This window comes from Puma concolor, chromosome C2, assembly GCF_028749965.1.
Source record: "Puma concolor isolate L17-30 chromosome C2, mPumCon1.1.hap2, whole genome shotgun sequence".
NCBI lineage: Eukaryota > Metazoa > Chordata > Mammalia > Carnivora > Felidae > Puma > Puma concolor.
In genome coordinates this window covers 123,272,254-123,287,521 of record NC_141675.1, presented here as the reverse complement: position 1 = coordinate 123,287,521, position 15,268 = coordinate 123,272,254, and the positions used below count along the sequence as shown (strand labels likewise).

At 34.7% G+C, this 15,268-nt stretch overlaps 2 long non-coding RNA genes across 2 annotated transcripts in view; one reads left to right on the top strand and one right to left on the bottom strand.

The window, feature by feature from the left end:
* Positions 1-4,177, bottom strand: part of LOC147577519 (uncharacterized) — a 322,949-nt gene extending 318,772 nt beyond the window's left edge. The window contains exon 1 of the long non-coding RNA XR_015255847.1: positions 3,621-4,177. This is a non-coding gene — a long non-coding RNA (uncharacterized LOC147577519). The remainder of the gene's footprint in view (positions 1-3,620) is intronic.
* Positions 4,178-4,306: 129 nt separating this feature from the next.
* The window catches only part of LOC147577518 (uncharacterized), a 37,577-nt gene continuing 26,615 nt past the window's right edge, over positions 4,307-15,268 (top strand). Inside the window, exon 1 of the long non-coding RNA XR_015255845.1 lies at positions 4,307-5,274. This is a non-coding gene — a long non-coding RNA (uncharacterized LOC147577518). The remainder of the gene's footprint in view (positions 5,275-15,268) is intronic.

Below are 15,268 nucleotides of genomic sequence, written 5' to 3'. Positions count from 1 at the left end.
TAAATCATCCTTTGTTTGGTAAGGAAGACACTGTTTGAGAAAGAACAAATTTTGTTGAATTTTTAATTAGGACAGAACAGCCACACAGTCTTTTTTAAAATATATGAGCCAGGGGGAAGTGGGAAATATATCAAATTAATGTGTATTAATATCACCTATTAAAAGAAAACCTCAGGTAACATTCCCTAGAATTATAAAACCGAGGTATTCGTCAATGTGTTAAACTAACTCACTTCCATGCAGTGGTTGAGGTGAATTAACTACTGTCATATTGAAATAACACATGGTATGGTGGATGCATAATGACTTCTTGGGAAACAGATGCCAATTAGAAAGTTACTCTTATTATCTCTTCTGCAGCATGCATTGATAACAAGGTCCACAAGTCATGGCACCAAGGCGTAAGTTTCCTTTCTTTCTCATATTTGAAAACAACTGGAAAAAGTTATCTGACACAATAATCCCATCTCCCCTAATCAATAGTGCTATGGTTTCTCAGATCTTAATATTTTTTTTCTGAAAAGATATTCATAAACTTTTAGTTTTGACTGAAATTTATCTTAGAATCTTGAGAACCTTAGAAGGAAATCAAATTATATACCTAAAAATATAATAACTGTAACTGAAAAATTATACATGAACAATTTTGATTATTATATATTTAGATATAAACTATGGTGGCACTATGAGCAAGAAACCATCACAGTGTAAATAATGTTGAAATTATAAGTAAATTCCAAAGCTAAAAATTAGACTTAAATTTATAATTCTCATGTCCTTTCATTTTTCTTTTGAAATAATTTTATATGCATAGAAAAGATACAAAATAATACAGATTATTTCCTCTGCACCCTTCACCCAGCTTCCCCTAATATTAACACCTTGAAAAATAATGGTATGATTAAAACTAAGAAATTGATGTTAGCACCATGCAATTAACTAAACTACAGATTTTATTTAGATTTCATCAGGGGCAGCTGGGTGGCTCAGTTCAGATTCTGTGTCTGCCTCTTTTTCTGCCCCTCCCCCACTCACGTTCTGTCTCTCTCAAAAATAAACAGTACAAAAGAAAATTATTTAGATTTCATCAGTTTCCACTAATATTCTTTCTCTGCACCAGTCCAATCTAGGATTCAAAACTGAGTTTAGACAACATATCTTCTTGGTTTCCTCTAATCTGTGACAGTACCTCAGGCTTGTCTTTCATGACCCGGACATTTTGAAGGATACTGGTCAGATATTGTCTACACTGCCCTTCAGTTAGGGTTTGACTGAAATTTCTCATGATTAGATTTAGTGATACGCTTTTTTTTTTTTTTTTTTTTTTTGGTAAGAATAGCATACAGAATTGCCCTTCTCAGTAAATCTTATCAGTCGTACATAGGATGTCTGGTTACTGAAGATACTAACCTTGATCATTTCATTAAAGTTGTGTTTTGAAGTTATTATGTGGTAAAATTATTTTTCCCTTTACAACTCAGAAATATCTTGAGACTCTTTAAGAATATATTAGTATCTATTTCTTTTCAAACTTCCGACCACAAATTTTAGTAGTTATTGTGAATCTTGCCTTCTTCAGTTATTACTGTGGGGTTCTAATGTTGATTTTGTATTTTCCTCATTCCTTCTACATCATCCATTGGGAATTTTCTCCAAGAGGGAACACTGTCATGTTCCCAATAATTTATGTATTCCATTTTGTTTTAATCTATAAAAATATGGACTCATGTTAATTTGCTCTATAGCTTACAACTTGATATTATTATTATTTTCCTGCTCTCAGTTTTAGTCAGAGAGTTCTTTCAGAATGCCTCATCTACCCTTTCTACATGCACATATATCTATGCCTATGTCTACATATACTTCCACAACTATGTTTTTATCTATCTATATCTATATCTATATAGTACTTCCCTATTTTTTAATCATTATAAGTTTTTCCAGATTCACCTTGATTTTTCTGCCACAGCCCTAGAATTAATAATTTATTTAAGGAGAAATGGCATTTAGAGATGAATATCAATGCTCACTGCTAAATGTGCTCATTCCTACAAGAGTATCATTTCTAGGGTCTCTCAATAAAAACAGAGCTAGGAAATATAACCACATTATATTATATGTATATAATATAATGCATGGATAGTTAAATCAATAGATCAATCGATAGATAGATAGATAGATAGATAGATAGATAAATGAGTCCTTACATGTAATACCAGAGAACTTATTTCTCCAACAGTGAAAAACTGTGTCCTACTTATTTACAATATGTTTATTTATTTGTTAATACTAGGATATCCATAAAAGTCTTAGAATTATAACCTATACACCTGTGAAAAAAATTACTAAGTATTATTTATAGAATATAGTATCTATGTAGTTTCTTTTCTTTAGTCTTATATTATCCAGCCAAAATACTGTTTTCCAAAGTCACATAGGTTAGTTCTTTTCATCCCCACATTTTTCAGTGTAGTTGTCAATTTGAATTGTACTTAATTCGTAACTATATCCTACTCTCAGTCCTCCTCTGTCTGGACTGCATCTTATCTAGGTTGAATTCATAGGTTGAAGTCTAACCCCCAATAAGTATTTGCAATAGGGTCTTTAAGGGGGCAACTAAGGTTAAATGAGCTCCTAAGGAGCCCTAATTCAATAGGAGTGGCGCCCTTATAAGAAGAGACATAGGGAGTGTGCCCACTATATAGGGACATAACAAATCAGTGGCTGCCTGCAAGCCAAGAGAGGCCTCAAGAGAAACCTTGTTCAAAGTAAATTGGAATATTATAAAGCCCTAGAAAACAAAGCAAATAACAGAAATGCTTGAGCTTAAAATGATACTGTAACTGGGTTTATATTCAACCAGCTGGAAGTGAAACTCCAGACTCCAAAATAATTCATATTTTGAAAGAAAAAGAGAGAGAGAGAGAGCTAGAGAAAGGAAGGGAGGAAGGGAGGGATAAAGGCAGGAATGGAGGGAGGAAGGAAGGAAGGAAGGAAGGAAGGAAGGAAGGAAGGAAGGAAAGGAAACACTAGAAATTTTATAAAGTATGGCCTCTGTTACACACAGAAAAAAAAAAAAAAAAAAAACACATGACTGGATTCCAATGGATTCCATCCTGCTTTCCTAGAGCTCAATGAAGAATAAATAAAATAGAGATATACAAGAATTTGGCATCTATAAAAAAGCAAGATGAAGCATAAAAGGATAAGTAGGAAAAAGAAAGCACAACAGAAAAACAGAGAGGTCGGGAAGCCTAAGACGACCCTCATCCAGATCGCCTTCCCCTAGAAGGTGAATTTCCCCGGTCATGAAGACTGGGCAGTCATTCTCCATCTCATCTACACAAAACCAAGATTTGCCCCGGGAGGGGGTGGGGGGGGGGGGGCGGTGGGTGGTGGTGGTTGTGTAATCCTTCCCTAGCCGCTGAAATGAAGAAGACGCCAGAGCTCCCAAAACCTTGGGTGAAAGTTAAAGAAACTTCAGTGCAAGAGGCCACCTCTACTAGTAACATCCTAAAAGTTCCCAATCCTGAACATGTATCAGACTCTAGAGAACCTTCTTGGGGTTGGGGGAGGGGAGTAAAGAAAATTATAAAAATGAAAAGGACAAACATACTTACTTGACCACGTTCCAAATTGAACTCCCAAATGCCTTCTAAGTCTCCTTCTCATTCTCAATAGAGCCAACACCATAGATCCCAATGAAGATCAGTGACTCAGGAGGTGGCCTAGCCCACCAACGAGGCCATTTCTCAAAGAACTCCACAGGACAGGTGTCTCCTCCACCAGACAGGCGTCTCCTCCATCAGACAGGTATCAACCACAAGGCATAACAGGAGAGATCTCCAATGAAACAAAAAGATGCTTATCTGCAACCTTGTCTGGGAACAACATACTGTCCTCCTTTTATGTCACCATCAAGGAAACCTCCCACAAGAATATCCAGTCCTCCCGGTAAAACTAACAGGTTATCTTCCACAAGTCTTCCAAGAAGGTGCCGGCTGTAACCTTCAGCAACTCCCCCGCCAAAAACGTTTCCCTCAGCACTGTACAATCCAACTACACAAGAAAAAGACGTGCTTCTGTCTCTCCAGACAGAACTTCAAGTAAAATGATAAAACTTAAAGGAACTGAGAAAAGGCAAGTCCTTTACCAGCACTCAAACCTAGAAAAGTAGTTGTCGAAACCAAAAAAAAAAAAAAAAAAAGTTAAAGAGAAAGTAGAGTGATACAAGCAGCAGCAGATTCGGTTCAAGACTCAAAGATGGCCAACAAAACTAGCAGCCTTTATATGACTCAGGCTCTTTCTCTCAGCAACTTGCGACTCATGAGGTCCCATGTGAATTATAGAGACAGGCAGGCTGCAGAAACACCCTCCTTCCCAGGGTGCCTATCCACGAAAGTGCCGGAAAGAGATTTCCCTTGCTGCAGAGGGGGGAATTGCCTTTACTGCTTCATCAGAGGGCAACGTTTTTCCTCCTTCTTTCTTCCCCTTTCTCTCCCTTCTCCCCCATCTCCTCTCCCACATCCGTGCTCACCTTCCCCAAGAAGGCACTCATTCTAGAACACAGAGGACATATTCTCCAGAGAAGAACCGTCTCCGCCCAACCTCCTAAACAAAAGCATCACTCTCGGAACCACAGCAATGCAGAGGCTCCCCCATTCTTCACAAAGAAGCTTACCAGTCACCAAGAAAAATTTGCCTTTGTTATCAGAAAAGCATAAGAAAGGGCCTTCCCTGAGCCCATTTAGCCAAGAAGCACCATCACTACAACCAACCAGTGTTTGCCCTCACCACCACCTTCAGATCACCATAGCACCCTTCACCGTTTTCTGCCCAGTCACCCCCACCTTAAGAGTAGCAGCAGCAGCTTACCACAAAGAAAGCAGTCCATATCTTCAAGTCTTAGGGCCAGGACTCTGGAATTCCAAAAGGTGAGAAAACAAAATAAAACTAGGCAGCATCGGCATCCCCAGTTTATAAGAAGAGTTATCAAGCTCCAGATCTGTCTCAGGATCTCATGATCTGCAGCAATCTCCATCCCTGATGTCACCCAGTAACAAAGAAAACACAAGAAGGAAAAGACTGCGGCTACTCATGTGCAGGTATTCTAGCCCCTGCAGCCATTTCTGTTACTGCAAGCACAACAGCACTGGGAACTCCAGGGACTGAACTAGACTAAGGGGAGACTGAAAGTGAAGCCCAGGGTAACGTAGAAAGTGCCCGGAGATCAATGGGGTAGGCTGATGGATTCCCTACATTTGGAAATATTTGGTATGATGTAAATTATATTTCATTTGTACAACATGGATTTATATTGCAAAAGGTATAGCATTTTAGTGGCATTTATTAACAGCTGAACAATTCATTTAGAGTGAAATATTTTAAGCGAAAAATTTCTTTTCTTTAAAAAGGCTGTGGGGGCACCTGGCGCAGTTGGTTGAGTCTAACTCTATTTGGGCTCAGGTCATGATTACAGGATCTTGGGATTGGAGCCCCAAGTTGGGCTCCGGGCTGAGCGTGGAGCCTGTTTAAGATTCTCTGTCTCTCTCTGTCTCTCTCTCTCTCTCTCTCTCTCTCTCTCTCTCTCTCTCTCTGTCTCTCTCTCTCCCCTTCTGCCCTGCTGCCCTGCTTGCTCTCTCTCTCTCTCTGTCTCAAATAAATTAAATTAAATTAAATTAAATTAAATTAAATTAAATTAAATTAAATTAAGATGGATTTAAATATGGTTGGCATTCTTGCTTCCTTTAAATGCCCATGGCTATTCCCAGGGGATTTTTTTGTATTTATTTTCTTTCTCTCATTTGAGTCTTAATGCCCTTTTAAGTTATGATGATTTTGACCCTTTTATAGTTTATAATCTTTCCCAGAAATTTAACCATTGTTGAACAATGAATAATAACACATGAACAAAATGAACACAACAATTATATATAAACAAAATTGTAAATGAATTTTAATGACACAATCTTTACTGTTTATTTACATAAGTATACAAAATATAACACCTATACTATACACCTTTTTCAGAAATAGAAGAGGAAGAAATACTTCCCAACTCATTTTAAGAGACCAGCATTAGTTTAATACCAAAATATTTCTGGTAATATCTTTCCAGAAATGAAATTGCAGACCAATAGCCCTTTTAAACACACTACATATAGGTGTCATGTTTTCTTTAATGGAGAATTTTAACTATGAATTCAATTTATCTGATAGTTATTGAGCTATTGATTATTGGTTTCTTCTTGAGTGATTAGCATTTATATTAACATGCATTTTAGACTTTAATAAGTAATTACCACATTGCTTTTCAATAAGGCTATTGTAATTTACTGTTTCCAAAAACAATGTATGAGAATTTTGTCTTCCCTACAATGCTAAAGAAGTAGTCATAATCACAGTTTTTAATATTTAAGCTGATGTTGTAAAGCATTATCTCACTGTTATTTTATTTTACAATAACATGACTAGTAGTGACTAGGTAGTATCTATGACTACTTACATTTATTGCTATTTTGAAATTACTGTTCTACAACATGCTTAATCATCTTTGCACCACTTTCTTTTTGCATACTTATGTTGTCGATGACATATCACAGGCCTTATTTCCTATGTACATATAATTTTTATATTTATTTCCTATATAAATATTTGTTTGTCTAGTTGTGGATTGTGATATGTAAATCTTATCAAGCAGGAATCAGCATACGGACCAAATCTGGCCTATCTCTCATTTTATACATAAAGTTTACTGAACTACAGCCACATTCATTTCTTTATGACTGACTACCCATGGCTGATTTTGCATTACAGAACTGAGCAGAGTGGAGTATTCACAATAGGGACTGTATGGACCAAAACACGTCAAATAATTACTCTGTGGTCCTGTACTGACCCCTGCCATAGACCACAGGTAATAGGATTTAGAACTAGAAGAAAATAAAACATATATTTCATTTTCTATTTGCAACTAAGGAGACAGACTTAAAGCATGGAATAATTGGCCTAATTAAATATATCTAGTTACTCTAACCAAGATGAGAACTCTAGCCTCTTGGTTTTCATTTTCATCATTTATGTACCTGTATCTATTTTTCAAAATCTGTAATTATGGCCAATTACTATGTAAACATTAAAGAAAATCAATCTTTGGCAAAATAAATACTCAGGAGACTGCAAATATTTTACCATAACAGTATCTTGCCTGAAATATAAGTGGTGAAATTAAAACACTGTTATTTTAAAATATATGATGAAGACATATACCTTATAATAGAAACTATCAATTTAAGAATAGAATCAATATCTAAAAACAACACTTTTGTTGGGGAAGGTAAAAGATTTTCCACTATAGTGTTTGACAGCATTTAAATTATTTTTTAAATGTAACTCACATAGCATAAATTAGAAATGATATAATATTAATAACAGACATAATGATCAAGAACAGCATACTTAAAGAATGTTAGGAAATGACATCACACCTTTGTCCTTATCATTCTTCAAGGATTCTACTACTAACTCTTTTGTTTTCCACGATGAACTTTATATAATAAACATTTTTTAGTTACCATCTTTTACTTAAGATAATTGAATATATATGTATTAGTTTGCTAGGACTATTATAACAAATACCTTAGACTGGGTGACTTAAATAATAGAATTTTTTTTTTTTTAACAATTTTGGAAGCTAGGTCCAAGAATCAATGTGTCATTAGGATTGGTTTATGAAGGGCTTTCTCCTAGGCTTGTAGATAGCCATATCTTTGTGTATTCACATAGTTTTTCTCCGTGTTTCCACATGTCTGTATCCAAACATACTCTTCCTACATGGACATCAGTCATAATGGATTAGGGTGCTCCCATATAACCATAGGACCCACTCATTTTACCTTAATTGTATCTTTAAAGACCCTGTCTCCAAATATAGTCACATTCTAAGGTACTGAGGGTTAGGACTTCAACATATGAATTTGAAGGCGAAACAATTCTACGCATAACAATATATGACCCTTATTGTCCCACATTATTTGGTGACATTTTTTGGCTATTTAAACTACATATTCATGAGAGAGATTGCAAAGTCTATATTAATGAAATATATAAAAATCTGAAGAACAAAGCCAGGAAAGTCTATATCAGAGCAACAATATTTTAGTTCTTAGCAGTTAGGCTTTTTCCCTAGGCTGTGAAACAAGTGTCTGTGCCTTTGCATAGCAAAGCTTTCCCAAGAAAGAAGTTATATTAAATTGTGGATATAGTGGTACATTCTCAAGAAGAATAATTCAGATGCTGGCTTCCTGCACGTTGTTGATGCAACTTGTGTTACATTCAAACATAGAGGTCACTTATATACATTAAATATTTCCTTGATATGGAATGAAACTAAAAAAAGTAAAGAGATGTTTCACAGATCTAAACTTTGGGATATGGAGGAAAAGAATGACACTGTAAAAATTTTTTAAAAAGCTAAGATGAGCAAGCTAAGATCTACATGTGTAATTAAGGTATGGATTCTGAGTTCTGTTTATGAGAAAGTTATCTATTAGGCAGAAGTTTGTTGAATTTTTTTGTCTGGTAAGTGATACTTAAAATAATTGTTGGCTTCAGGCCTGCTAATTCTAAAATGATCAGTTCCTTCTGTATGATTTAATTATTTTTTCATTCCAAATTTTGTCTTGTTATTTTTTCCATAAATTTAAAGGTACCATGATCACAATCTGTCACTAAAACCCACACAGAGAGGAAAATTAAAGATAGTCAAATTTATTCATATGAAAAATGAAACTATTCATTTCATAGGCCTAAGATTATCTATATATGTAATTTCAGATCTATCATGATTTACAGTGTTTATGTTCTATTGTTCTTATCAGTATCTCTTCAGTTACTCAATTTATTTCTGTTAGTTACTAATTTTGCTGACTTTGTTATGCTTTACCCTCATAAAGAGTTCTTTCCACTTAGGCAACATAGATTATCTAATAATTAACATTAATAATAATAAAAATAATAAACAGCATCTAAATTTTTGTGACAGTAACTACTATTTCTATATTTAATATATTTCTATACTTCTACAAAAATTTTCCAGAGGATTTTCAAATGACATATTTCATAAACATAACCATAATTATCCAAAAATAAAATTAGATTCACCATACAAAACCATCAATATCTGCTGAAAGCTCCGTATGACATACCTGTTCTCAGAAGTCAATGTATCTACATTTTGAGGATTCCTAGACAGTTCCCTCTTAAGATCCCTAATTCTCATGGGTAACTTTTTATTTTATAAACTGGGAAACAAAGGGGGTGAAACAATTTATTTGTATGCACATAGTAGGAGAACAGACTAATTCCCAGGTCACTTGACTTCTTTTTACATTTGTATTGCATGATCCCAAACAACGTGTGAAATCATTATTCTAAGACACATATCTTAAAATTATTATTTTGTAATTATTCTGTCATTATTTCAACAATAGAAAAATATTCCTCTATGTACAAAATGAACAGCTAAGTTTGTATAAAGCCAAAGGTCACTAATATAGAATTTCTGAGGTTCAGCCACATTTTATATTAAATTTGGTGAAAATAACATCCTCATTTCTAAAAATTTTATAGAGCTAGAATAGCCCAAAACTATTCAGGTATAAAAGAAATAAATGTTTTTATAATGCTGCAGTATATTATAAAACATTGATGTGCATTTAGTTTTTTGACTGATTGTTATTATAAGCCTTTATTTCATAGGAAATTAATTAAAAATGTAATGTTCGTGAATGACTCTGCTTAATGATACTCTTTATATAGCTTCAGAGCTTGTGGCTACTGTATTAGGTTTATTTCAAAAAAAAAAAAAGTTTAAAGCCCTGCAGCTATCTGTAGCATTCAGAATCTTTGTTTTCATATGGAAAGGCATATCTGAGTACAGACAATAATCTTTTCAAGTTTTATGGTTGCTGTGAGCATTTGCTCCTACTGAGGATCAACTGCCTTAAGCTGCAAAGAAATCACAACTTTCAATCCTCCTGCTAATAAGAAAATCCAAAATGGCAGAAAAGATTTTTGTAGTTTCTAAGATAACTTGTGAAGACCTTAGCTGCTTGAAAGTATAGAAAATGCCAAAGAAAAGAAACACAGGCAATTAAAGAAAACTATCTCTTAAACACAATTCAAAATGGAAAGCATATAAAAATGAGAGTGAAAAAAAAAGCATGACAATCTTATTTTCAAATTAAATAAATATCTTCAGTAACATAATCTGGCTTTTATAATATCAGATTTTTTAAATTTTTTAAAATGTTTATTAGAGAGAGAGCAAAGGAGGGGCAGAGAAGGGAGACAGAATCTGAAGCAGGCTCCAGGCTCTGAGCTGTCAGCACAGATCCTGACGCAGGGCTCCAACTCACAAACTGTGAGATCATGACATGAGCTGAAGTTGGATGCTCAAACCGACTAAGCCATCTAGGCACCCCTGTAATATCATATTTAAACACATGCTATTAAACTAGAGTTTTCATATAATAAGTTTTTTTTTTCATTTGGCTTTCAAAAAGAGGCTAGCCCTTTCTACTACATGATATATCCTGAGGGAATCACAAACTAAAAACAAACTACATAATTAAAAACAAAATCTGTATGTAAACCACACAATAATCTATCTTGTATGCATAACTCAATGCATAGAGAATGTCTAGATAATTATCACTAAAATGCTAATGAAAATAATGTAACTTAAACTTTTGCATTTGTATTTTTGAAAATTGATGTTTGTTTTGCCATACTGATGATTTTTATGAAACAAATAAGAAATCTATTGTATAATTATTCCTAAATTTAGATCTCCAACCCTGATATATTTCTGAACTTCAGACTCACATATTGGATATCTATGTTACTTAGTGTAATGGGCAGTTTAAACTTAACATTATAACACTCTTAAATTCTACCATTAAACATGTTTCTCCCACAATATCCTCCATTAAGATGGAGGTAAGTGGCAAAGTTTATTTTCTAGTCTCCCAGGACAAATATCTTGTAGTTATCCTTGATTTCTCTTTTAGTAAACACCCTAAATTCAAACCTTGACAAAATCTTGTCAACTTCAATTTCAAAAGATGGCCAAAAACACCACTTTTCCCTACTTACACTGCTGACATCTTAGTCTAAGCCACCATTACCTCTTGCCTGGATGTCCTAACTGGTCTCCATGGTCTTGCCCCTGTTCTTTTAAGATTTATAGCCAACAAGGCAGGCAGAGATAACCTTTTATAAGTAAGTTTTTCACATCTTCTGTTCAAAATCATCTGAAATGGTTTCTGATACTTAGCAGCATAAAATATCAAATCCTTATCATAGTACTGCAGAGGCTACCCGACATCCATTTTTGCCCAGTTTGTTCTATCCTCATTAATAGAATTCTGATTTCTTTGAAGTGATAATGTGATTATTCCCAAAAGTTTATTTCCTATCATGCCTTACAGATAGGGTCCAAAAAGATGTAAGCTGACATTTTACGGTAATTTCAGGAATGTTCCTACAATAGTGGCAGGTTCAATCGGCACTCCTTTTTGCTTTTGTTTGTTTGTTTGTTTGTTTGTCTTTGGTCTTTCCTCATTACAGTGTTATGGAATATAATTATGCAATTTAAACTGGTCAACTATCTTATAAGAATAGAGACCATGCTCTATGGATGGTGTAGAAGATAGCTATAATGGCTATCTGAGTTTTTGATGAAAAACTAGATCCATCATAAAAGCCCTGGACCTCGTATTATGCAATAAAGTTTTTAAAATATAAATTTAAAAATGAAGGGTTTCCAGGGTGGCTTAGTTGGTTAAGCGTCTGACTCTTGATTTCAGCTCAGGTCATGATATTACAGTTTGTGAGGTCGAGCCCCACATCGGGCTCTGCTATGACAGTGCAGAGCCTGCTTGGGGTTCTCTCTCTCTCTCTCTCTCTCTCTCTCTCTCTCTTTCTCTCTCTCTGTCTCTGCCCCTCCCCTGCCTGTGTGCATGTTGTGTCTCCCACAATTAATAAATAAATAAACTTCAAAAAATTTTAAAAATTAAATAAAAGTGAAATAAGTCACTATTTGAGTTTTCTATTATATGTAGCTGAACTTAGTCCTTACTGGACACATTTGATCTTCAAAGACCTAGATATATCTGTTTCTAATGCCCTAGATAACCACCTGTATTAGTTTGCTAGGGCTACTATAACAAAGAGCTACACTTGGGTAGCTTAAAAGAAGAGAAACATTTTTGTCTCACAGTTTTGGAGTATAGAAGACTAAAATTAAGGCGTCTGCAGTATTATACTTCCTCTGAGACTGTGGGTAGAATCATTCCTTGCCATTTACTAGCTTCTGGGTATAGCCAGCAATTTTTACATTCCTTGGCTTGCAGCTACATCAGTCTAATCTCTGCTTCCCTCATCATATAGCCATCCTCATATATTGTCTTCCTTCTGTGAATGTCTGTGTCTGTGTCCAAATTTACTTTTCTTATAAAGACACCAATTGTATTGGATTAAGGGCACAATCCAATCCACAATTAACACTGCCCCTAGTGATTTTTTTGGCCTGATCTTTGTATTAATACAGCATAATGCAATTCTTTATTGAATATTCCAAGTGTGCCCTTGTCTTGGAGTGTTGGAGTAGTGGATAGAATGGTGGCTTCCATAAAGACAATGACTACCCCTTAATACTTGGAACCTGTGATTGACCTTATTTGAAAAAAGTGTCTTTGGAAGTTTAATGAAATTAAAGATGAGATAAATGAAATGATGCTGGAATACCTGGATGTGCCTTAAAGTTAATTAAAGTCCTCCTAAAAGAGTACTACTACTGGAGGAGAAAACAGAGAAAGCAGGAGAAGACAAGGAAAGGGATGGGAATTATGCCAAAAGCCAAGGATACCTGGTGCCACTAGAAGGTAGGCGGGGCAAAGGATTCTCTGCTAGAGCCTCCAGAGGAAGTGTGGCCCAGTGGACACCTTGATCTCTGACTTCTGGTCTCTAAAATTATGAGATAAGACCTGAAACTATAAAAATCTTAGAGAATACAGGCAAGTAACCTCTTTTGTTGCTGCAGCAACATTTTCCTAGATATGTCTCCTAAGGGGAAGGAAACAAGCAAAAGTTAACTATTGGGATTACATCAAAATAAAAAGCTTCTGCACAGGAAAGGAAATAATTAACAAAACTAAAAGGCAACAGACAGAATGGGAGAAGATATTTGCAAATGACATATTGGATAAAGGGTTAGTATCAAAAATCTATAAAGAACTTATCAAATTCAACACCAACCCCCACAAAATTAAAAAAAAAAGTGAGAAGACATGAATAGTTATTTCTCCAAAAGACATCCAGATGGCCAAGAGGCACATTAAAAGATGCTCAAGATCACTGATCATCAGGGAAATACAAATCAAAACTATAATGAGATATCACCTCACACCTGTAAGAATGGCTAAAATCAACAACAGAACAAACAACATATGTTGGCAAAGATGTGGAAAAAGGTGAACCTTCTTGCACTGTTGGTAGGAATGAAAACTGGTGCAGCACTCTGGGAAACAGTATGGAGGTTCCTAAAAGTTAAAAATAAAACTACCCTATGATCCAGCAATTACGCTCCTAAGTATGTACCCAAATAATACCCAAAGAATATGAATTGCAAGGGATACGTGTACCCCAATGTTTATAGCAGCATTATCTATAATAGCCAAACTATGGAAACAGCCCAAGTGTACATCGACTCATGAATGGATAAAGAAGATACGGTATGTATAAATATTTATATATATACATATATATAAATTAAAATCTTGCCATTTGCAATGACATGGAAGGAGCTAGAGAATATTATGCTAAGCCAAATAAGTCAAAGACAAATACCATATGATCTCACTCATATGGAATTTAAGACACAAAAGGGGAAAAAAAGAGAAAAGGAGGCAAACTACGGAACAGACTCTTAGCTAAAAAGAAGAAACTGATGTTTGCCAGAGGGGAGGTGGGGGGGGGGATGGGTAAAATAGGTGATAGGCATTAAGGAGATCCCTTGCTGTGATGAGCACCCTGTGATGTACAGAAGTGCTGAATCATTATATTGCACATTTTAAACTAATATTACACTATATGTTAACTAGCTGGAATTTAAATAAAAACTTTAAAAAAATAAAACTATAAGATAATAAATTTCTGTTTTCTTTGAGTCATCCAGTTTGTAGGAATGTGTTACAACAGCCTCAGGACTTCAATATAGAACTTTTGCATAAGCTCGTCCTTTGTCCTAGAACAAATTTTTCTTACATATTTGCTATAAATTTTGCTTCCTAACTACATTCAAGTCTCAAAGGTTTGTTTTTTATCAACCTTACATATAGTTTTCATCATCTCACATATCACATATCTCTGTTATTTTGTGTCTGCTTCTCTCACTAAAATAAAGGAAACATGAGAGCTGAAACTTCATTATCATCAGCTCTTAGAAGATGCCTACATCAGAGTAGACACACAGTAAATACTTGGTTGATCTAATGTAACTAATTAGGAACTAATAAGTATTGATTAAACTAATGAACAAAACTGAAAACATTAAACTGACCTCTACATGTGGTTTTATTTAGTCTTATTTTAATCACTAGGAAAATGAAAAGTCATGACTTTCATAATTACATCTCAGTTTATCCTTTATGATGTTAGGGAATGGTATCAATAATATGAAATGGATAGGAAGACAAGAGCACTACAATTTATTTATATATTTTCATTTTCCAAGCAGCACTTTCTTTAATTCACTATTTAGAAGAAAGAAATATTGACTTCAGGCAAGTGTGTTATTCTGAAAATATAGAGCATATATATTTTTATGTATAAAATAAGCTAATAAGTTTGTGAAACATCAGCTATTCATTTTTAAACTTAAATAGATACACAAAAATAGACTGATTTACATCAATGCTATGTTGTTCACAATATATATGTAACCCTTCATTTGTAGTCTCATCAACCTTCCAGCCAAATCCTGATACTACTAAGGGCCTTGAGGCAGGACTTGGCAAAGTATGGAAATGCAGAGACAGAGTACAGAAAAAGTGAATCGTTAGCCAAGAAGCGTTTGGAATCCTAAAAATAGCTTCAGTGGAAGAGTATTTTGAAATCATAATATGAATAAACATGATTGAATAGTCACATGCATCTTTGGTGAGTGTGTAATAGAATAAAGAGGGCAAGATGCCTATGCCAGAGA